Genomic DNA, 23,907 nt, shown 5'->3' on the forward strand with positions numbered 1-23,907 from the left:
TCAGATTTGCAAAATGGAGGGCGAGGGAGAGTCTCTGTGTGTGGAGTAAAGGTGGTCTAGAGTTTTTTTCACCCTCTGGTTGCACATGTGACATGCTGGTATAAATTATGTAAAACAGATTTAAGTTTGCCCTCATTAAAGTCACAGGCTACTAGAAGCGCCACTTCTGAATGAGAATTTTCTTGTTTGCTTATGGCCTTATGCAGCTCGTTGAGTACGGTCTTAGTGCCCGCATCGGTTTGTGGTGGTAAATAGATGGCTACGAATAATATAGATGAGAAATCTCTTGGTAGATACTGTGGTCTACAGCTTATCATGAGGTATACTACCTCAGGCGAGCAATACCTTGAGACTTCTTTAATATTAGACATCGCGCACCTGCAGTTATTGGCAAATAGACACTAGTGTGTCTACACCCCCACCCCTCGTCTTACCAGACGTAACTGCTCTGTCCTGCCAAAACACGGAGAAGCCAGCCAGCTCTATATTATCCTTGTCTTTGTTCAGCCAAGTCTCGGTGAAACATAAGATATTACAGTTTTTAATGTCCCGTTGGTAGGATAGTCTTTATCGTAGATCGTCCAGTTTGTTTTCCAATGATTACACGTTGGCCAATAATACCGAGGGTAGTGATGGTTTACCTACTTGTCTGCGAATTCTTACAAGGCACCCAGCCCTCCTCCCCCTCTTTCTCCATCTTTTCTTCACGCTGATGATGGGGATTTGGGCCTTGTCTCGACAAAGCAGCGTCGGACTCATTAAATCAAAATTCTTTGTCCAGTTCAAGGTGAGTAATCGCTGTTCTGATGTCCGGAAGCTCTTTTTGGTCATAAGAGACGGTAGCAGCAACATTATGTACCAAATGAGTTACACACACACGAAAAACAAACAAAATAGTGCAGTTGGTTAGGGGCCCGTAAAACGGAGCAAGATTCTTTTTATTTGTCAAATGGCAGCCAAGCATCGATTATCATGTCACCAGAATAAGACCCTCAATATTAACTGGAAAGGAACATCAAGCTCATCATGTTGCACTTTCACCACAGAACGGCTCATAATAATGGCCGGAAAGGAGGAGATAGAATGGCATCAAACACCTGGAAACCATGGTAACCATGTGTTTGATGTATTTGTTACCATTCCACTGATTCCGCTCCAGTCATTAAAACAAGCCCGTCCTCCCTAATGAAGGTGCCACCAGCCTCCTGTGACTTTCACAACACTGTCTTTCATCTGGAGCCTAATAAACTGCGTGCTTTCCTGACGAGTCGTAGTGGGAGGACCACACAACATGTCATCGCGTGACTCCAACTTTACAATATGATGGTTATTATATCAATATTTGCGCATAAAAGGGTTTCCACTGCCATTTCTCGCATAATTTATTTTACTGGCACAAAAAGATCCTACCTTGTCTTGTGTATTTTGTTTTGTCGACGTTTGGAAAGTTTGGCGAAGAAAGTTCGGTTTCCATCAGGCCTGTCATGATGGAAATCCGAGATGTACTTTAGTCACATAAAAAGGTTGGATGGAAACCTTGTTTGTGATACCGAGAGAGAGAATGAGTGTGTGTGTCTAAGAGAGAGAAAGAGAGAATGTTCCAATCTCTCTCTATCTTTCTATATCCTCCAGGTACCGTCAAGACCAAGAACAAGAAAGAGCTGCTGAATCCAGAGGAGGGGGAAGACGGTGGAGCTAATGGTTTTTATTCCACAATTATTTATAATATCATAATCATTTAATGAAGAAGCATTACAGTGTAAAACAGGGATCTTCAAACTTTTCTTGCTCAGGCGCCTCAACATTTTAATATGAACAGATTTTGTAGATCTTTTCATTATTTTGACCTCTCCACATTATAATTGGAGGAAGTGTAAACTATAACATAGGCTATTAGCTAGAAAGGTAACTCCAAACACGTTTTCACTAAAAGCAGCTGTTTAGCTGGTTAAACAAAAGTTAGCAAAGTGTTGGCAAAAATGTATGTTCAAGTCAAAAAAGCTTTTACCATCAGTCAGTGTCACTTGACTGTTTGCGGGGGCTTTTTCAAAGTCTATGTCAGAGACTTCAGTGAGTGTAACTTGCTCAATATTAGGAGTTGAGAAATAAATTTCACATCATTAGAAAGAAGATATTCTAATATTTTCCTACTGTAGGTATGCAATTCAAAATGCGTTTATTCTGTTGTTGCTCTTACTGTAGGTATGTAAATCAAAATGTTTTTATTCTGTTGTTGCTACCGATATTCCTAAAAACATTGAAATAATAAACATGTTAAATCAAGGTTGCCCAGCTCAAGATATTTTAGTAACTAGTTCCATACCGTTTTTGAGTTCACTCAACTTTTTGTAGAAGTGTAAAGTTGACATTTAAAGTTGGCCAAAAATCAACTAGACAAGTTGGCAAAAATGTTGTTCCAACTTAACTAAAAAAGTTAGGCTGAAGTTCAATGAACTTAAAATGATTTATTAATGGCAGCGATGCAGAATTATTTGATGCACTACATATTTCATGTATATAAAAAAAACACAAGAATTAACAAACAACAAAATACACATTTAAAATAAATATAAAGTGATACATACAGTATGACAAACAAAATCAAAACTAAAAATACTTAGCATAGAAATAGCACGGATAGAACGGATCTACCGCTTATCAAATGCTGCTTTCAAGGCGAATGACAGATCTATAACTCTTCATCTTCTAGGAGACCCGTTTGGCCGAGGTAGTCTACAGGATGGGTCCAACTACAATAGGAACGAGCGGCGGATCCGGTTCTTCATCCGTAAGATGGTGAAGACTCAGGCCTTCTACTGGACCGTACTGAGTCTGGTGGGCCTCAACACCATGTGTGTGGCGGTGGTACACTATGAACAGCCTGAGATCCTCTCCGACTTTCTCTGTGAGTAGATGTACATGCACACACACATGAAAACACGCACATGCAAACACACCCACACACTCTCCATGATCACACACACACACCTCACCTCAACACAATGTGCACTACGACCACGCCTGAGATGCTGTCCGCCGTTCTCTGTGAGTCTCACACACACTTCCTGAACTGAAGTGATTATGCATGGCTAGTGTCCACTCTAATTTCCATAAGATGTCTAGCTGATGAAGTCTATTAATCATGTAGAGTTATCATCACAGCAGTCTGCCATCATAGACTAGCTAATGTCATTATTGATCTCCAGTCATCTAACCTGATTCTCTATCTCTTCCCTTCCTCCTTCTCTACCCACTTTCTCTTTCTCTCCATCTAAATCCCCCCTTCTCTCCTCATGCCTCTCTCTCTCTCTCTCTCTCTCTCTCCAGTCTATGCAGAGTTTATATTCCTGGGTCTGTTCATGTCAGAGATGTGTATTAAGATGTATGGCTTGGGGACTAGGCCCTACTTCAACTCCTCCTTCAACTGCTTTGACTGTGTTGTGAGTAGAGTTGTTACTCCTGCTACTACTATATTACTACTATACCACTACTATATTACTACTATTCTATTACTATACTACTACTATATTACTACTACTACACTACTACTACTATACTACTACTATATTACTAAATTACTACTACTACACTACTACTGTTCTACTACTATACTACTATATTTCTACTATACTACGACTATACCACCAGTATATTACTACTATATTACTACTATACTACTGCTATACCACCAGTATACTACTACTATATTACTACCATACTACTACTATTCCACCAGTATACTACTACTATATTACTACTATACTACTGCTATACCACCAGTATACTACTACTATATTACTACCATACTACTACTATTCCACCAGTATACTACTAATATATTACTACTATACTACTACTATACCACCAGTATACTACTAATATATTACTACTATACTACTACTATACCACCAGTATACTACTAATATATTACTACTATACTACTACTATACCACCAGTATACTACTACTATATTACTACTATACTACTACTATACCACCAGTATACTACTACTATATTACTACTATACTACTACTATACCACCAGTATACTACTACTATATTACTACTATACTACTTCTATACCACCAGTATACTACTAATATATTACTACTATACTACTACTATACCACCAGTATACTACTAATATATTACTACTATACTACTACTATACCACCAGTATACTACTACTATAGCTTCTACTACTGTTGTTAATGTGCATCTGAAGCTGAAAATCATTTCATTGGCACTAGCTGAACTATATTGACTATGAAGTGACGATACCTTTTTGTTTTTATCATTCAGAACCAGTCAATTCACTTTATGTGTGTTCTAATCCACATGAATACATGTGTGTGTGTGTGTGTGTTAGGTGATCGTGGGCAGTATATTTGAGGTGATATACGCGGTCATTAAGCCAGGGACATCGTTTGGCATCAGTGTGTTAAGAGCCCTCCGACTGCTCAGGATCTTCAAAGTCACCAAGTGAGTCTCACACACAGCGTTGTTTGGCATCTTCAGTCACCAAGGGATTCTGTGTTTCACCACTGCTACAGGCTAGTTGCATCATCAGCCTTTCTCCATCCTTTTCTCTTCTCTCTTCTTCTGACTTTGTCATTTTCTCTCTGTTTCTATTTTCCAGTCGGCCATCACTACTGTCTGCATTTGTCTCTTTTCCTCCCTTGCTTTCTTCTCTTTCTCTGACCTAGCCAGTTTGACACAAAAGTGGTTTTGATGTCTTGATGTTTTTTTATACCTGTCCACTAACCTCTCTCTTCCCTTTCTTCCTTTCTTCCTTCCTTCCTTCCTTCCTACCCACTCTCTCTCTCTCTCCCTCCCCCTCTTTCTCATCCTCTGTCCTCATCCCTCTCTCCCTAGGTACTGGGCCCCTCTACGTAACTTGGTGGTATCATTACTCAACTCTATGAAGTCCATCATCAGTTTGCTCTTCCTCCTCTTCCTCTTCATTGTCGTCTTTGCCCTTTTGGGCATGCAGCTCTTCGGTGGACAGTCAGTACACACACACACACACACACACAGGTTCACACGCACGCCGACACACACACACACACACACACACACACACACACACACACACACACACACACACACACACACACACACACACACACACACACACACACACACACACACACACACACACACATACATGCAGGAATCCAAGGGCTGTTACGTACACACCCACACACACACATAAATAGACCATGGGAGGCAGGTAGACATTGGGCCAGTAACCCAAAGGTCGCTGGTTCGAATCCCCAGGCGGACTAGGTGAAAAATATGTTGATGTTCCCTTGAGCAAGGCACTTAACCCTAATTGCTCCTGTAAGTCACTCTGGATAAGAACATCTGTTAAATGACTGAAATGTAAAATGGAATACACACACACGCATAAACTGATGATGGACTTCATGGCGTGGAGAGAGAGACTTGAGGAACTGTCAACTCACAATGGACTTCCTTCTGTGTGGATCTGTCCGGACGTATCCATGATATATCATAATGTCTCGCACTTCTCTCTCGCTCGCTCCTCTCTCTCCCTTTGTCCCTCTCTCCCCCTCTCTCTTTCTCCCGCTCTCTTTCTCCCTTCCAGATTCAACTTTGAAGGTGGCACGCCGGCCACCAACTTTGACACCTTTCCTGCAGCTATAATGACAGTATTTCAGGTTAGACATTGGACCATTCTTTGGTGATACAGGGCGCTTTCACATATGAAATTTGGTTACCTGGTTCGGTTTGCTGGAGCGTTTGTGAGAATTCTACATAATATGTTTTGCTTTCCCAAGACCTGAAAATAACCGTTTGAGGGCGCGGTTAGAAACATGCATATTTGACATGACGTCAGCGAGCTAGTCTGTTTACAACAGGCAAAAAATTCCACGCGACTCGCGCTGCCGCATTACAATACCTGATAGGTCCACTGGTCCTGCATCTTAGACCCGCTACTCACGCAGGGCCAGGATTCGCTACAGCCAGGTATTACACATGCCTACTAGAGTGAATCGGGGTACCAAACGCCCCAGGATTGGGATCACACAGGGGGATGTGAAAGGGCCCACACTGTACATTCTGTCTCATACCAAACACCTGCTCTCTGTGCTTTTGACATGGTAGTACAGCACTCTGGTCATTGTGTTCACATCCTGTTTCTAGATTTGATTGGCTGTTCCAGTCTCTGACTCGTAGGACTTGTTTGTTATTGTATTTAGTTCTCCTATTGGGTTTCTCTGAATAGCTGGACTCACGTTGTGTGAACATTGTGTGAACACGCTTTGTGCGTTGATTACGTGTGTAGTAACATCTTGTATTTTTCTCCCGTGAGTGTGCGCACATGCAAATGGCTCAACACTAGTGTTTTACTGTGCCGTGTGTCATATGGAAACTGCACAGATATGACGTGTGTCATGTATGATGATCTCTCTGTGTGTGTGTGTGTGTGTGTGTGTGTGTGTGTGTGTGTGTGTGTGTGTGTGTGTGTGTTGTGTGTTGTGTGTGTGTGTGTGTGTGTGTGTGTATTCAGATCCTGACGGGTGAAGACTGGAACATGGTGATGTATGATGGGATCAAGTCTCAGGGAGGAGTAAACGGTGGAATGGCCTACTCCGTCTTCTTCATAGTGCTCACACTCTTCGGCAACTGTATCCTGATGACCATGGCTCTATGCTGACTCACACACACACACACAGGTCTACGCTGATACACACATACACATACACACAGAAATGCATACACACACGCACCACACACACACACACACATATATATAAATGCATACACAAACACTTCAGTACAACTGAAGTCTCTCTATGGTGTGTGTGTGTGTGTGTGTGTAATGCGACACGTAAAAACACACGTAGAGACATTCTAGAGGAACACAGAGGAAACAGATACTCATCAGAATGTCATGGCTTGTGTCACAATGTTTCTGAGTTGGTCCTTTCGGTTCCTTAACCCCCTGCTCTCAGACACCCTGCTGAATGTGTTCTTAGCTATCGCCGTGGACAATCTGGCCAATGCTCAGGAGTTGACCAAGGTACTGGTCCACATTATACCTTACTTTACCTCACCTGGTTATAACCTTTCTATATCTGTACATAACCTGGCTATAACTGTACATAACCTGGCTATGACTGTATGGGTGAAGTAATCCTTATACTCTATTCTGATCTTGGGTCAGTTTTTGCGTTTTCCCCAATAACGTTAAGGTTAGGATTTGGGGATGGCAAGCTGATCCTAGAGCTGTCCTTACTGTACCTCACCTTGCGATTATGTGTAACGGGCGCTGTAAGGATTAGACCAAGGTGCAGCGGGAACGTGTATACTCATCTTCTTTATTAAATCAAAAGAAGGAAAAATAAACAAATCACGTATACAAAACAACAAACGACACTAAACAGTCCTGTCAGGTGCACAGACACAAAACAGGAGACAACTACCCACAAACCCCCATAGCACAAACACCCCTATACATAGGACCTTCAATCAGAGGCAATGAGGAACAGCTGCCTCCAATTGAAGGTCAATCAACAAACCCTAAACATAGAAATAGAAAGACTGAACATAGAAATACACTAACATAGAACATAGACCAAAAACCCGGAACACTCTAAACAAACACCCCTCTTACATAAGCACATAGACCAACAAACCCCGAGACATTCTAAACAAACACCCCCTGCCACGTCCTGACCAAACTACAATAACAAAATACCCCTTTACTGAGCAGGACGTGACATTATGGTACTAGGGTTGCACAATTCCGGTAACTTTCTCCAAATTCCCAGGGTTTTCCAGGATTCCTGGATTTCCTGCTTATGCCCTCCTAATTCCAGGAACTTCCAACAAGGATTTCTGGAAAACTATGGAATTTTGGGAATTATACTGTACTGTATTACTCTTCTACTGAGCCTGCCTACTACTGACTGGACCAGGCTATAGACCTTATTCAGACGGCGGCCATTGTTAATTGACCAACGTTCTACACCCCACTAGCTGTCAATGGTTAGAACATACAGACTGAATAAGGTCTATTTCATATGGCTAATGCTCTCTCTTTCTCTCTCTCTCTCTTTCTCTCTCTCTCACTTTCTTTATCTCTCTCTATTTATTTCTCTCCCTCTCTCCCTCTGTTTATTTCTCCTTCCCTCTCCCTCCCTCTCTCTCCCTCCCTCTCTCTCCCTCTCACTCCCTCTCTCCCTCTGTTTATTTCTCCTTCCCTCTCCCTCCCTCTCTCACCCTCCCTCTCTCTCTCTCTCCAGGATGAGGAGGAGCAAGAAGAGGCAGCTAATGCCAAGACAACCCTGCAGAAGGCCAAGGAGGTGGCTGAAGTTAGTCCTCTGTCTGCCGCTAACCTCTCCATCGCTGCGTGAGTAGAGTACACATCTATCTATCTATATTCTCTCTCTCTCTATCTATATATATTATATCTATATTCTATCTATCTATATTCTATCTATATTCTATATATCTATCTATCTATATTTTATATATCTATCTATCTACAGTGCATTCGGAAAGTATTCAGATCCCTTTACTTTTTTCACATTTCTTACATTACAGCCTTGTTCTAAATGGATTTAAAAAAATAATCCTCATCAATCTACACACAACAGCCCATAATGACAAAGCAAAAACAGGTTTTTAGAATGTAAATACCTTATTTACATAAGTATTCGGACCCTTTGCTATGAGACTCGACATTGAGCTCAGCTGCATCCTGTTTCCATTGATCATCCTTGATGTTTCTACAACTTGATTGGAGTCCATCTGTGGTAAATTCAATTGATTGGACATGATATGGAAAGGCACACACCTGTCTATATAAGGTCCCACAGTTGACAGTGCATGTCAGAGCAAAAAAAAACAAGCTGTGAGGTCAAAGGAATTTTCCGTAGAGCTCCGAGTCAGGACTGTGTCGAGGCACAGATCTGGGGAAGGGTTCCAAACAATTTCTGCAGCATTGAAGGTCCCCAAGAACACAGTGAGCTCCATCATTCATAAATGGAAGAAGTTTAGAACCACCAAGACTCTTCCTAGAGCTGGCCTCCCGGCCAAACTGAGCAGAAGGGCCTTGGTCAAGGAGGTGACCAAGAACCCGATGGCCACATTGACAGACCCAAGAAGACTCAAGGCTGTAATCACTGCCAAAGGTGTGTCAACAAAGTGCTGAGTAAAGGGTCTGAATACTGATGTAAATTTGATATTTACTTTTTTTATATATATTTGCAAAAATGTATAAAAACCTGTTTTTGCTTTGTCATTATGGGGTATTGTTTCTAGATTGATGAGGGGAAAAACAATGTAATACATTTTAGAATAAGGCTATCTATCTATATTCTATGTATCTATAGTCTATCTATCTATATTCTATCTATCTATATTATATCTATATTATATCTATATTATATCTATCTATCCATCTATATTATATCTATATTATATCTATATTATATCTATATTATATCTATCTATCTATATTCCATCTATATTATATCTATCTATCTATATTCCATCTATATTATATCTATATTCTATCTATCTATCTATCTATCTATCTTATATCTATATTATATCTATATTATATCTATCTATCTATCTGTCTATCTATCTATCTATATTATATCTATCTATCTATATTATATCTATATTATATCTATCTATCTTTATTCCATCTATATTATATCTATCTATCTATCCATCAATCTATATTATATCTATATTATATCTATCTATCTTTATTCCATCTATATTATATCTATCTATCTATCCATCAATCTATATTATATCTATATTATATCTATATTATATATATCTATCTATCTATATTATATCTATATTATATCTATATTATATATATATATCTATCTATATTATATCTATATTATATCTATCTATCTGTCTGTTGCTAGATCTGTGGTTATTTCAGTTCTGTCACTAATGGGAAGCAAATATACTGATACACTGGAAACAGTTGCTACTGTACACACACACACACACACACACACACACACACACACACACACACACACACACACACACACACACACACACACACACACACACACAGTACTTAGTCTAATGTACACTCCATTACTCTACTCAATCTGACCGACACACACTTCAAGACTCAATCTGACGCACACGCCATCTCCCACTCGACCTAAGGCTTCTTCAAATTGAATCCCAGTTATCATCAAGAGAGGTACAAGGTTAAATGCATTACAGTAATTATGAGAAGGAGGTTAAATACACTATACTAGTAATGAGAAGGAAGCATGGTTAAATATACTAGTTTGAGCTTCGAGGTGTGGCAAGGTCCCATAAAAAAAAAACGTCTGAAGCATCATCAAATTTGACAGTGAGTGCACTAAAACGTAATTCCACCCTAATTCCATTCAGAGTCAATGGAAACGAGCTAAGTGGCTACGCGGCAACGCAGCGGGCAAAGACAGACTACAGCCAGAAGAATGGCATCTTCTTATCATCAAAGACAGTGACAGGAAAAGGAAATAGTTTGTACTGAAATTCTGTGGCCCTTTGAAATGTTTGATGTGCCCTTTTGTGTGTGTGTGTTCCATTGTCTGCTGTTTCTGCAAGGAGAAGCAGATTTTACATAAGCCCCTCCAGCCCTTTATAAAAGTCCTTACCCGGTACTCTGTGCCTGTCTTAGTGGTTTTTTACACGGAGAACAATAGGTTTAGTCATGTCTTAGAGGACGTAGGGGATGGGAAGGAGGAGAGAGAGTGTGTGTACATTTCCCTGCTATATATTAACAATACTGTATTAAGATACTGTTTATCAAGACTTCATGTTACACAATATTACAGGCTGCATTTACACAGGCAGCCCAATTCTGATCTTTTGACCAATCAGATCAGCTCTTTTGGGCAAAAGATTAGAATTGAGCTGCTTGTGTAAATGCAGCCATAGACACATACATTTAAGGTGCCATACATGAGATACTAATGTCTTTGACTTTGTGGTGGTGATTTAAACAGAGGCACAAACACGTTACTCCAACAACTAACCCCTTCCAAGCACTCTTCTAAATGTTGTCACAGTACCAGTATCGCAATACTACGACACCTGATTTTCCATGGCAGGAAGGAAAACAGAAAGCAGACTAAATTCTTTGGTCCTGTAAAATATAGTGTGCTATAGCTTGGAATATAAACATGTGACTCTGGGTGACATCGTAAGGCTGTTTGTTTCCAACATGAGAAACTTACATTTGTTTTAACTCATTTCTACCAGCATGTTAAATGTGCAACCAGAGGGAAAACAACTCTAGACCACCTTTACTCCACACACAGAGACGCGTACAAAGCTCTCCCTCGCCCTCCATTTGGCAAATCTGACCATAATTCTATCCTTCTGATTCCTGCTTACGAGCAAAAATTAAAGCAGGAAGCACCAGTGACTCGGTCAATAAAAGAATGGTCAGATGAAGCAGATGCTAAGCTACAGGACTGTTTTGCTAGCACAGACTGGAATATTTTCCGTGATTCTTCCAATGGCATTGAGGAGTATACCACATCAGTCATTGGCTTCCTCAATAAGTGCATCGATGACGTCGTCCCCACAGTGACCGTACGTACATACCCCAACCAGAAGCCATGAATAACAGGCAACATCCACACTGAGCTAAAGGCTAGAGCTGCCGCTTTCAAGGAGCGGGACTCTAACCCGGAAGCTTATAAGAAATCCCACTATGCCCTCTGACAAACCATCAAATAAGCAAAGTGTCAATACAGGACTAAGATCGAATCGTACTACACCGGCTCCGACACTCGTCGAATGTGGCAAGGCTTGAAAACCATTACAGACTACAAAGGGAAGCACAGCCTAGAGCTGTCCAGTAAAACGAGCCAACCAGATAAGCTAAACTACTTCTATGCTCGCTTCAAGGGAAATAACACTGAAACATGCATGAGAGCACCAGCTGTTCTGGACGACTGTGTGATCTCGCCCCCTGCAGCCAATGTGAGTAAGAACTTTAAACAGGTCAACATTCACAAGGCCGCAGGGCCAGACGGATTACCAGGACGTGTACTCCAGGCATGCGCTGACCAACTGGCAAGTGTCTTTACTGACATTTTCAACCTCTCCCTGTCCGAGTCTATAATACCAACATATTTTAAGCAGACCAGCATAGTCCCTGTGCCCAAGAACACTAAGGTAACCTGCCTAAATGACTACCGACCCGTAGCACTCTGTAGCCATGAAGTGCTTTGAAAGGCTGGTCATGGCTCACATCAACACCATTATCCCAGAAACCCTAGACCCACTCCAGTTTGCATACCGCCCTAACAGATCCATAGATTATGCAATCTCTATTACACTCCACACTGCCCTTTCCCACCTGGACAAAAGGAACACCTATGTGAGAATGCTATTCATTGACTACAGCTCAGCGTTCAACACCATAGTGCCCTCAAAGCTCATCACTAAGCTAAGGACCCTGTGACTAAACACCTCCCTCTGCAACTGGATCCTGGACTTCCTGACGGGCCACCCCCAGGTGGTAAGGGTAGGTAACAACACATCCGCCACACTGATCCTCAACACGGGGGCCCCTCAGGTGTGTGTGCTCAGTCCCCTCCTGTACTCCCTGTTCACTCATGACTGCACGGCCAGGCACGACTCGAACACCATCATTAAGTTTGCAGATGACACAACAGTGGTAGGCCTGATCACCGACAACGACAAGAGAGCATATAGGGAGGAGGTCAGAGACCTGGCCATGTGGTGCCAGGACAACAACCTATCCCTCAACGTGATCAAGACAAAGGAGATGATTGTGGACTACAAGAAAAGGAGGACTGAGCACGTCCCCATTCTCATCGACGGGGCATGACAAAACCTATTCCCCCTCAGGAGACCAAAAAGATTTGGCATGGGTCCTCTGATCCTCTAAATCCTCAAAAGGTTCTACAGCTGCACCATCGAGAGCATCCTGACTGGTTGCATCACTGCCTGGAATGGCAACTGCTCGGCCTCCGACCGCAAGGCACTACAGAGGGTAGTGTGTACGGCCCAGTACGTCACTGGGGCCAAGCTTCCTGCCATCCAGGACCTATTTACCAGGCGGTGTCAGAGGAAGGCCCTAAAAATTGGCAAAGACTCCAGCCACCCTAGTCATAGACTGTTCTCTCTGCTACCGCACGGCAAGCGGTACCGGAGCGCCAAGTCTAGGTCCAAGAGGCTTCTAAACAGCTTCTATCCCCAATCCATAAGACTCCTGAATATCTAGTCAAATGGCTACCCAGACTATTTGCATTGCCCCCCCCTCCCCTTTACGCCGCTGCTACTCTCTGTTATTATCTATGCATAGTCACTTTAATAACTCTATCTACATGTACATATGGGGTGGCAGGTAGTCTAGTGGTTAGAGCGTTGGACTTGTAACTGAAAGGTTGCAAGATAAAATCCCTGAGCTGACAAGGTAAAAGAAACGAAAATAAAATAATCATATGTTGTTCTTCCCCTGAACAAGGCAGTTAACCCACTGTTCCTAGGCCATCATTCAAAATAAGAATTTGTTCTTAACCGACTTGCCAATTAAATAAAGAAAAAAGAAAAAATGACCTTGACTTACCGGTGCCGCCACACACTGCTCTTTAACTACTTGTAACTTTTATTTCTTATTCATATTTTTTAAACTGCATTGTTGGTTAGGGGCTTGTAAGTAAGCATTTCGCTTTTGTATTTGGCGCATGTAACTAATAAAATTTGATTTGGTTTGAAGTCCGCTTTATGTTTTGTTTTCTTGTGAGACTGGTATCATGACAACCCTAGTCTAAAGGTTATTTAAACATGGGAAGGTTGTAGCAGCGCTGTTTTTATACACGCCACCTACCGGTAACTAAACCTACTTCCTACACGAACACACTAACTCACTCTTCTAAACATTGTCTACAGGTTGTCTGAAGGTTCTGTTTATGTTGTGAGAAGATTTGCCACATCTCCTTACACTAACAGCCAGGACTCACTCTTTCACTCTTGCGAACATTGTATAAACGTTGTATATAGTAGAGGTGGAGGGAGGATATTGTTTTTATCCGATTCACCTTACTAACCCTATTCCGAACACCCCTATTTCTCATTACACTAACAACACTCTGAGCACACTCACTCATCTCAACGTTGTGGAAACGTTGTGGACCGAAAGAAAAAAGGAAATGTTGTGAGAAGGTTGTATATAAACGTTGTGTACGGTAGAAGTGGTGGGAGGAAGGTTGTGGCGGCGTTGTTTTTATGTTGGTTGTGTCGCTCCCTCCCTCCTTGTCTCCTCTTCAGAGTGACAGTAACAAAAACTGAGCGTATCGATGCCACAGAGAATGTGCTTGACTGGTATTTACTCGTTTATTTCATTTTACGCTTTACTTTTTTATTTTTTACTTTTTATTTTATCCTTTCCTCATCCATCCTTTTCTGATGTTGTTTTTCCTTTATTTTTTTGTTTGTGTCGTTCTTTTGTTAGTGTAGTTTTTTCAGTCTTTCCGTGCTGTTTTCATGATTAGGGTTGCAAAATTCTAAAGACTTCCGGGGGTAAAAAAAATATAATTTTTTTAATTTCCAGTTGGAATATTCCAGTTGGGGTTTTTGGAAAACCTGGGAACTTTGGGAACGTTTTTGGGTTTTGCCAATCCTAATTCCTGATCCCTGTTTTGGTGTTTGTTTGTTCACCTCTGGCTGGCTGTCATTTTGTTAGTAGGTGTGATAAACTGGCTAACTGGGGTCGTTGGGGTCAATTCCAGTTTCAATTCAGTAGATTCAAAAGGATGAATTGAAATGTCATATTTGAATTGAAAACTGACCATTCTTTTCTATGAGGATTTGTCAGTTCATTTACGTCTAGAATGATCTGAACTATCTGAATCGTTGGAGGTAAGTGGTGTTAGTGAGGTGCTCGAGGGGAAGTACAGGAGGGGTCATTTGGGAGGGGACCGGGGGTGGGGGTGCAGTTGAGAGGGGGCTGACGGCTGTAACACATTTCACCCCCTACCTTCTCAAAAGTCCATGGCTATGTCTTTGTCTCTGTCTTTGTCTCGCAATAATGGAATCGTTTGTATACATTGAAACAAACTGTTTGAGATTTTGTTGATATCATTTTGGTAAAAGAATGTGGTTTAAAACTTCAACGAACAAAAATGTTTATTCAACAAAATCTTGTAATAAACAATTGATGTGTAAAGAAATACCTTAATTTGAGGTATCTGTTGATGTATTGGCACTTCCATCATAATCAATCTTCTTCATCATCGTAATCATCATCATCATCACATCCACCTCTGCAGTGTATTCCTATGTGGGCTACAGGGACTCTTCTCACTGGCTGTCTGTCTGCTGTTGGGTCTATGATATCATCGCTTAGGGGGGCTGGGAGAAAAAACCATCTAGTTCTCTCTTCTATCTCTTCTAGCAACATTCACAACTGATCCCCTTCTCTTGTCTTCTTTCTTATCCCTCTCTTCCTCTCCGTGTCTTCTTCTTCTACTGATCCTCTTGTCTTCTTTCTTATCCCTCTCTTCCTCTCCGTGTCTTCTTCTTCTACTGATCCTCTTGTCTTCTTTCTTATCCCTCTCTTCCTCTCCGTGTCTTCTTCTTCTACTGATCCTCTTGTCTTCTTTCTTATCCCTCTCTTCCTCTCCGTGTCTTCTTCTTCTACTTATCCTCTTGTCTTCTTTCTTATCCCTCTCTTCCTCTCCGTATCTTCTTCTTCTACTGATCCCCTTCTCTTCTCTTCTTTCTTATCCCTCTCTTCCTCTCCGTATCTTCTTCTTCTACTGATCCCCTTCTCTTCTCTTCTTTCTTATCCCTCTCTTCCTCTCCGTATCTTCTTCTTCTACTGATCCCCTTCTCTTCTCTTCTTTCTTATCCCTCTCTTCCTCTCCGTATCTTCTTCTTCTACTGATCCCCTTCTCTTCTCTTCTTTCTTATCCCTCTCTTCCTCTCCGTGTCTTCTTCTTCTACACTTCCCTCTCTCTCTCTTTCTTTCTATCTTCCTTATTTTCTTTCTTTTTTCTCTCCCCTATCTCTCCCCACAGTAAGGAGCAGCAGAAGAATAATAAGGCTGGTGGTAAATCAGTGTGGGAACAGAGGACCAGTGAGATAAGGAGACAGAACCTGATGACCAGCAGAGAGGCCCTGTACAACGAGATGGACACGGAGGACTGGAAGGTCAGGGGAGAGGGGGAGGGAGAGGTGAGATATACAAAACACTGGAAGGTCAGGGGAGAGGGGGAGGGAGAGGTGAGATATACAAAACACTGGAAGGTCAGGGGAGAGGGGGAGGGAGAGGTGAGATATACAAAACACTGGAAGGTCAGGGGAGAGGGGGAGGGAGAGGTGAGATATACAAAACACTGGAAGGTCAGGGGAGAGGGGGAGGGAGAGGTGAGATATACAAAACACTGGAAGGTCAGGGGAGAGGGGGAGGGAGAGGTGAGAGATACAGACACTGGAAGGTTAAGGGAGAAGAGGAGGGAGAGGTGAGAGACATGGAGGACTGGAAGGTCAGGGGAGAAGAGGAGGGAGAGGTGAGAGACAATAAAACGGGGACACTTCACAGTCCTTTATTACTGTCTAGTTATGCATGTAAGTACAGTGTAACTTCAACAGTAACTGTATCGTACAGTGTAAATGTAGTGTAAAAAATAGTAACTATAATTGTAGTACTGTACTGAATGATTACACAGTAATAACAACACGGTAATGTAAAATGTTACCCATAGAGCCTCAGATAAACATATACTGTGTATATACACTACTGGTCAAAAGTTTTAGAACAACTACTCATTCAAGGGTTTTTCTTTATTTTTACTATTTTCCACATTGTAGAATAATAATAGTAGTGAATAATAGTGAAGACATCAACACTATGAAATAACACATATGGAATCATGTAGTAACCAAAAAAGTGTTAAACAAATCAAAATATATTTAATATTTGAGATTCTTCAAATAGCCACCCTTTGCCTTGATGACATCTTTGCACACGCTTGGCATTCTCTCAACCAGCTTTATAAGGTAGTCACCTGGAATGCATTTCAATTAACAGGTGTGCCTTCTTAAAGGTTCATTTGTGGAATTTCTTTCCTTCTTAATGCGTTTGAGCCAATCAGTTGTGTTGTGACAAGGTTGTGACAAGGTTTTCAGAAGATAGCCCTATTTGGTAAAAGACCAAGTCCATATTGTGGCAAGAACAGCTCAAATAAGTGAAGAGAAACGACAGTCCATCATAACTTAAAGACATGAATGTCAGTCAATACGGAAAATGTCAAAAACTTTGACATCAAAAAGTTTCTGCAAGTGCAGTTGCAAAAACCATCAAGCTCTATGATGAAACTGGCTCACATGAGGACCACCACAGAAAAGGAAGAGCCAGAGTTAACTCTGCTGCAGAGGATAAGTTCATCAGAGAAAGGGAAAGGGGGATACCTAGTCAGTTGTACAACTGAATGCATTCAACTGAAATGTGTCTTCCGCATTTAACCCAACCCCTCTGAATCAGAGAGGTGCGGGGGGCTGCCATAATCGACATCCACGTCTTCGGCGCCCAGGGAACAGTGTGTGTACTGCAGTGTGTTTACTGCCTTGCTCAGGGGCAGAATGACAGATTTAGAGTTACCTCTGCTGCAGAGGATAAGTTCATTAGAGTTACCAACCTCAGAAATTGCAGGCCAAATAAATGCTTCACAGAGTTCAAGTAACAGACACATCTCAACATCAACTGTTCAGAGGAAACTGAGTGAATCAGGCCTTCATGGTCAAATTGCTGCAAAGAAACCACTACTAAAGGACACCAATAAGAAGAAGAGACCAGTTTTGGCCAAGAAACACGAGCAATGGACATTAGACATTAGACGGATGATCTCCGCATGTGTATTTCCCGCCAAGAAGCATGGAGTAGGAGGTGTTATGGTGTGGAGGTGCTTTGCTGGTAACACTGTCTGTGATTTATTTAGAATTCAAGGTACACTTAACCAGTATGGCTACCACAGCATTCTGCAGTGATACGCCATCCCATCTGGTTTGGGTTTAGTGGGACTATCATTTGTTTTTCAACAGGACAATGACCCAACACACCTCCAGGCAGTGTAAGGGCTATTTTAACAAAAAGGAGAGTGATGGAGTGCTGCATCAGATGACCTGGCCTCCACAATCCCTCGACCTCAACCAAATTGAGATGGTTTGGGATGAGTCGGACCGCAGAGTGAAGGACAAGCAGCCAACAAGTGCTCAGCATATGTGGGAACTCCTTCAAGACTGTTGGAAAAGCATTCCAGATGAACCTGGTTGAGAGAATGCCAAGAGTGCGCAAAGTTGTCATCAAGGCAAAGGGTGGCTATTTGAAGAATCTCAAATATAAAATATATTTTGATTTGTTTAAAACTTTTTGGGTTACGACATGATTCATAGTTTTGATGTCTTCACTATTATTCACTACTATTATTATTCTACAATGTGGAAAATAGTCAAAATAAAGAAAAATGAGTAGTCGTTCTAAAACTTTTGACCGGTAGTGTATATACAGTCCAATCCTGGTATATATGATCCATGTCTTATTGGTGCTGGGGATGTGTGTTTTCCCTGGTCAGGTCATATATTTTGTCCAAAAAATATATGACATATATTTTATTTTGTATATATTTTATATGGCTTGGGACTGTGTGCTAAAGTGGAGAATGCATCAAAATGTATAGCGCTTTTTGCAATTACATCACAAAGTGCTTAGTAGCAATCTGTGCCTAAATATCCAGAGCAATCAATAATGTAATGTATCAGTACACAAATTGAGACTGATAAACTGCAATGTAATGTACTCCAATGGAGTTGGCAATCATCAGGAGTCAACTGTGTATATATGTAGTATTTCGGCAAACTTGAGATTTATGGTTCATAATGGCCGCCATATTGGTGCCTATGGTTTATAATTGGCGCCATATTGGTGCCTCTGATTCAGAGGGGTTGGGTTAAATGCGGAAGACACATTTCAGTTGAATGCATTCAGTTGTACAACTGACTAGGTATTCCCCTTTCCCTTTATGGTTTATAATGGACCCCATATTGGTGCCTATGGTTTATAATGGACACCATGTTGGTGCCTATGGTTGCAAAGGGAGAATATATTACTGGAACTTTTGAATTTTGCCAGTAAACTACCAGAATTTCTGTCACTTTCAATGATTTGATGTCATTTATCACGAGACATCTAGCGGCCCTTTGGGGTCCTTCAGATGATCACAGGTGTCTGTAATTAACTCTGGCCTTCTGTGTGGCCTTACCACATGTAAAATATATCAAATAATCAAATAAGATGATTTGAAAATAAAAAAATCGAATGACTAAACTGTAAAACATTGTCCTAAAAATAAAGAATCAACTTAGTGAATACCATTTGTGTTTAATATGATTTTCAGCATAAAATATCCTTTCTATATTTCTTTAGACTTTTATTTATTTTACTGTTTCAGTATTTCATTGTTGTAAATATTCTGCCGCAAAACTGGTGGCAGTTGTGAAAAAAGTCAACAGTTGGAAGAGTTGAAGAGTTAATCGAAAATAATGCCGTTGTTGATTAAGTGCTTTTTCCATTAACTAGGCTATTTTCTCTTGAACCATATGGTCTATCATTTGAAACTTATGGACAATATGTGAATACATTTTTTATTAAGTTATTCAGGTCTGAATGACCAAAGTTACCATAGATTGCCATAGATTACCTGTTAATTACCAAAATTACTGTAACGGTTGTCGTCGGGAATGGAGGACCAAAACGCAGCAGGAATGTGGACGCTCATCTTGATATTTATTTGGAATCAAAGTGAACACCAAAATAACGAACTCACGAACAACAAAACAGTCTTGTACCGCTCACACAGGCAAAACAAGAAACAATCTCCCACAAACACCTAACCAAACAATTACCCATATATAGGACTCTCAATCAGAGGCAACGAGAAAGCACCTGCCTCCAATTGAGATTCCAACCCCCCATTAACCTAAACATAGAAATACATAAACATAGAACAGTGCCCAATAACCCCGGAATACATAAATCAAATACCCTTCTACACAACCACCACCCCGAACCACATAAAACAAATATCCTCTGCCACGTCCTGACCCAACTACAATAACAAATAACCCCTATTACTGGTCAGGACGTGACAATTACAGACGATTCCGGTAACTTTGGTAAATTACTGGTAGCTATTGGTGCCAAAAATGTCCCACTAATTACATCCACAATTAGAACCTTTGGTGACAAAATGGCGGACTGTTTACTAAACTCTGTATATCTCTGGTTCTAGGAGTAGGGCCCAGGAAAGGAGACAGGATTTGAGTTAGAAGAGAATAAACATAGGGTTTTCTTTATTTATGGAAGAATCTTAACTTGAGGTCCACGTGTTAGGATTCTAACCTTGTTGTTTGCCTATATAAAGTAACTTATTGATCCAGTTTCAGAAGATAACACCATCCTTAACCCCCTCCCTCCCCAGGTGTCGTACCCCCATCGTGCGGGGGACATGAAGACCCACCTGGACCGTCCGCTGGTGGTCAACCCCCAGGACAACCGCAACAACAACACCAACAAGACCCGGCCAGGAGAGCCTCCTCTAGACCCGCAGGACACCCTGGGCCACCAGAGAGCTGAAGAATACATCAGACGCCAGGCCTGCTACCATCAGAGAAAAAGGGGGGGTGAACCAAGGGGAGTTAGTGGCCCAGAGAGAGAGGCCCGTCTGGGGCACGGGGGGAGCAGATTGTCCCTGCAGACGCTGGAGGGTATTGAAGAAAGAAGGGAACATGGAAGGAGATGTAGGCATAAAGAAGGGAAGGAGGGGAGGAGTGTGTCACCGCATTATAGCGAGGGAGGAGTGGGGGATGAGAAGAGGAGGCACAGGAGGGTTAGGAGGGAGGGGGAGGAGGGAGGGAGAAGGCATAAGGGTAAGGGGACAGAAGGGGTAGTGGTAGGGGAGGGGGGTGAGGTAGAGGGGGAGGGGAGGAGGCCGAGGCGTCATCGGCATGGAGAGAGGAGCCGACAGCATCGAGTTAGAAAGTGAGTGACAGAGGATCCGTGTGTCTGTATCTGAATCTGTCAATATCAAACCTAATGTTTCCTTTGGGGATCAAAAGTATATACACCACCGTTCAAAAGTTTGGGGTCACTTACAAATGTCCTTGTTTTCCATGAAAACATACATGAAATGAGTTGCAAAATGAATAGGAAATATAGTCAAGACGTTGACAAGGTTATAAATAAGGATTTTTAATTGAAATAATAATTGTGTCCTTCAAACTTTGCTTTCGTCAAAGAATCTTCCATTTGCAGCAATTACTGCCTTGCAGACCTTTGGCATTCTAGTTGTCAATTTGTTGAGGTAATCTGAAGAGATTTCACCCCATACTTCCTGAAGCACCTCCCACAAGTTGAATTGGCTTGATGGGCACTTCTTACGTACCATACGGTCAAGCTGCTCCAACAACAGCTCAATAGGGTTGAGATCCGGTGACTGTGCTGGCCTCTCCATTATAGACAGAATACCAGCTGACTGCTTTTTCCCTAAATAGTTATTGCATAGTTTGGAGCTGTGCTTTGGGTCATTGTCCGGTTGTAGGAGGAAATTGGCTACAATTAAGCGTCGCCCACAGGGCATGACATGACCATGTACAAATCTCCCACTTCACCACTACCAAAGCATCCCCAGACCATCACATTGCCTCCACCATGCTTGACAGATGGCGTCAAGCACTCCTCCAGCATTTTTTCTGCATCTCACGAATGTTCTTCTTTGTGATCCGAACACCTCAAACTTAGATTCATCTGTCCTTAACACTTTTTTCCCATCTTCATCTGTCCAGTGTCTGTGTTCTTTTGCCCATCTTAATCTTTTCTTTTGATTGGCCAGTCTGAGATATGGCTTTTTCTTTGCAACTCTGCCTAGAAGGCCAGCATCCCGGTGTTGCCTCCTCACTGTTGACGTTGAGACTGGTGTTTTTTGCGGGTGCTATTTAATGAAGCTGCCAGTTGAGGACTTGTGAGGCGTCTGTTTCTCAAACTAGACACTCTAATATACTTGTCCTCTTGCTCAGTTGTGCACCGGGGCCTCCCACTCCTCTTTCTATTCTGGTTAGAGACAGTTTGCGCTGTTCTGTGAAGGGAGTAGTACACAGCATTGTACGAGATCTTCATTTTCTTGGCAATTTCTCGCATGGAATAGCCTTAATTTCTCAGAACAAGGATAGACTGACGAGTTTCAGAAGAAAGTTCTTTGTTTCTGGCCATTTTGAGCATGTAATCGAACCCACAAATTCTGATGCTCCAGATACTCAACTAGTCTAAAGAAGGCCAGTTTTATTGCTGCTTTAATCAGGACAACAGTTTTCAGCTGTGCTAACATAATTGCAAAAGGGTTTTCTAATGATCAATTAGCCTTTTAGAATTATAAACTTGGATTAGCTAACACAACGTGCCATTGGAACACAGGAGTGATGGTTGCTGATAATGGGCCCCTGTACGCCTATGTAGATATTCCATAAAAAAAATCTGCCGTTTCCAACATTAACAATGTCTACACTGTAGTTCTGATCAATTTGATGTTATTTTAATGGACAATTTTTTTTGTTTTTCTTTCAAAAACAAGGACATTTCTAAGTGACCCCAAACTTTTGAACGGTAGTGTATATTGCTATTGATTTGTCTAAGCCAGAGTCCTGTACTGTATGTCATTACATGAGCAGCGTACTAACTGTGTTTCTCAAGATGTCACTGTCCTGCGCCTGCCTCCCCCAACCTCTACCCCCTCTCACTCTTCCTCTCTTTCCCTCTCCCTCCCTCTCCTCCCACCCCCCATCCCTCCATCAGAGACCACCACTGCAGTGGCCCCAACCTCTCCACCGCTCGGCCCATCCTCAGACAGGACAGTCAGTACAGTGAAGACCTAGACAACCTCCTCAACAACAGCAAACTACACAGCAACACACTCCACCCGCTGCCCCCGGACCACCCTGACCTTGTGAATAACCTCCTGAACCGCAGTGTGACAGCAGACACACACCACCATAGTATGGACAGTCTAATTCTAACCAGTATGGCCAAGCCGGCTCATACGGTCGTGGATATGATGCCTCCTGTCTATCCATATCCCTCCACCAATGCCATCCTGCAAGGTGGGTGTGTGGGGGGAAGGTGGGGTGTGTGTGTGTGTGTGTGTGTGTGTGTGTGTGTGTGTGTGTGTGTGTGTGAGAGAGTTTTTGTATGGGTAGTGAATGTAGAATTTTGGATCATTCTAATACTTTGACACACTCTCTTGACTCTCTTCATCTCTCTCTCTCTCTCTCTCTCTCTCTCGCTCTCCCCTTTTTTCCTCTCTCTTCATCTCAGTGAACAAGAACGCTAACACAGACCAGAAAAAGAAGGATGAGGAGAAGAAGGAGGAAGAGGAGGATGAAGGGGGCGATGAAGATGGTCCCAAACCAATGCCCCCGTTCAGCTCCTGTTTCATACTGTCCACCACCAACCCGTGAGTGTGTGTGTGTGTGTGTGTGTGTGTGTGTGTGTGTGTGTGTGTGTGTGTGTGTGTGTGTGTACGTGGGTGTTGTACACTATATATACAAAAGTATGTGGACACCCCTTCAAATTAGTGGATTCAGCCATTTCAGCTGTGTATAAAATCAACCGCCGAGTACTGAAGCACGTAGTGCGTAAAAATAGTCTGTCCTCGGTTGCAACACTCACTACCAAGTTCCAAACTTCATCCGGAAGCAACGTCAGCACAAGAACTGTTAGTCGGGAGTTTCCATGGCCGAGCAGCCGCACACAAGCCTAAGATCACCATGCGCAATGCCAAGCGTCGGCTGGAGTGGTGTAAAGCTCGACAAG

General features: G+C 42.1%; 1 pseudogene; it reads left to right on the forward strand.

Annotated features, from left to right (window-relative positions):
* LOC115147876 (voltage-dependent P/Q-type calcium channel subunit alpha-1A-like) overlaps positions 1-23,907 on the forward strand; it is a 184,189-nt pseudogene that overhangs the window by 96,747 nt on the left and 63,535 nt on the right.

Source organism: Salmo trutta, chromosome 14 (assembly GCF_901001165.1).
Source record: "Salmo trutta chromosome 14, fSalTru1.1, whole genome shotgun sequence".
Taxonomy (NCBI): domain Eukaryota; kingdom Metazoa; phylum Chordata; class Actinopteri; order Salmoniformes; family Salmonidae; genus Salmo; species Salmo trutta.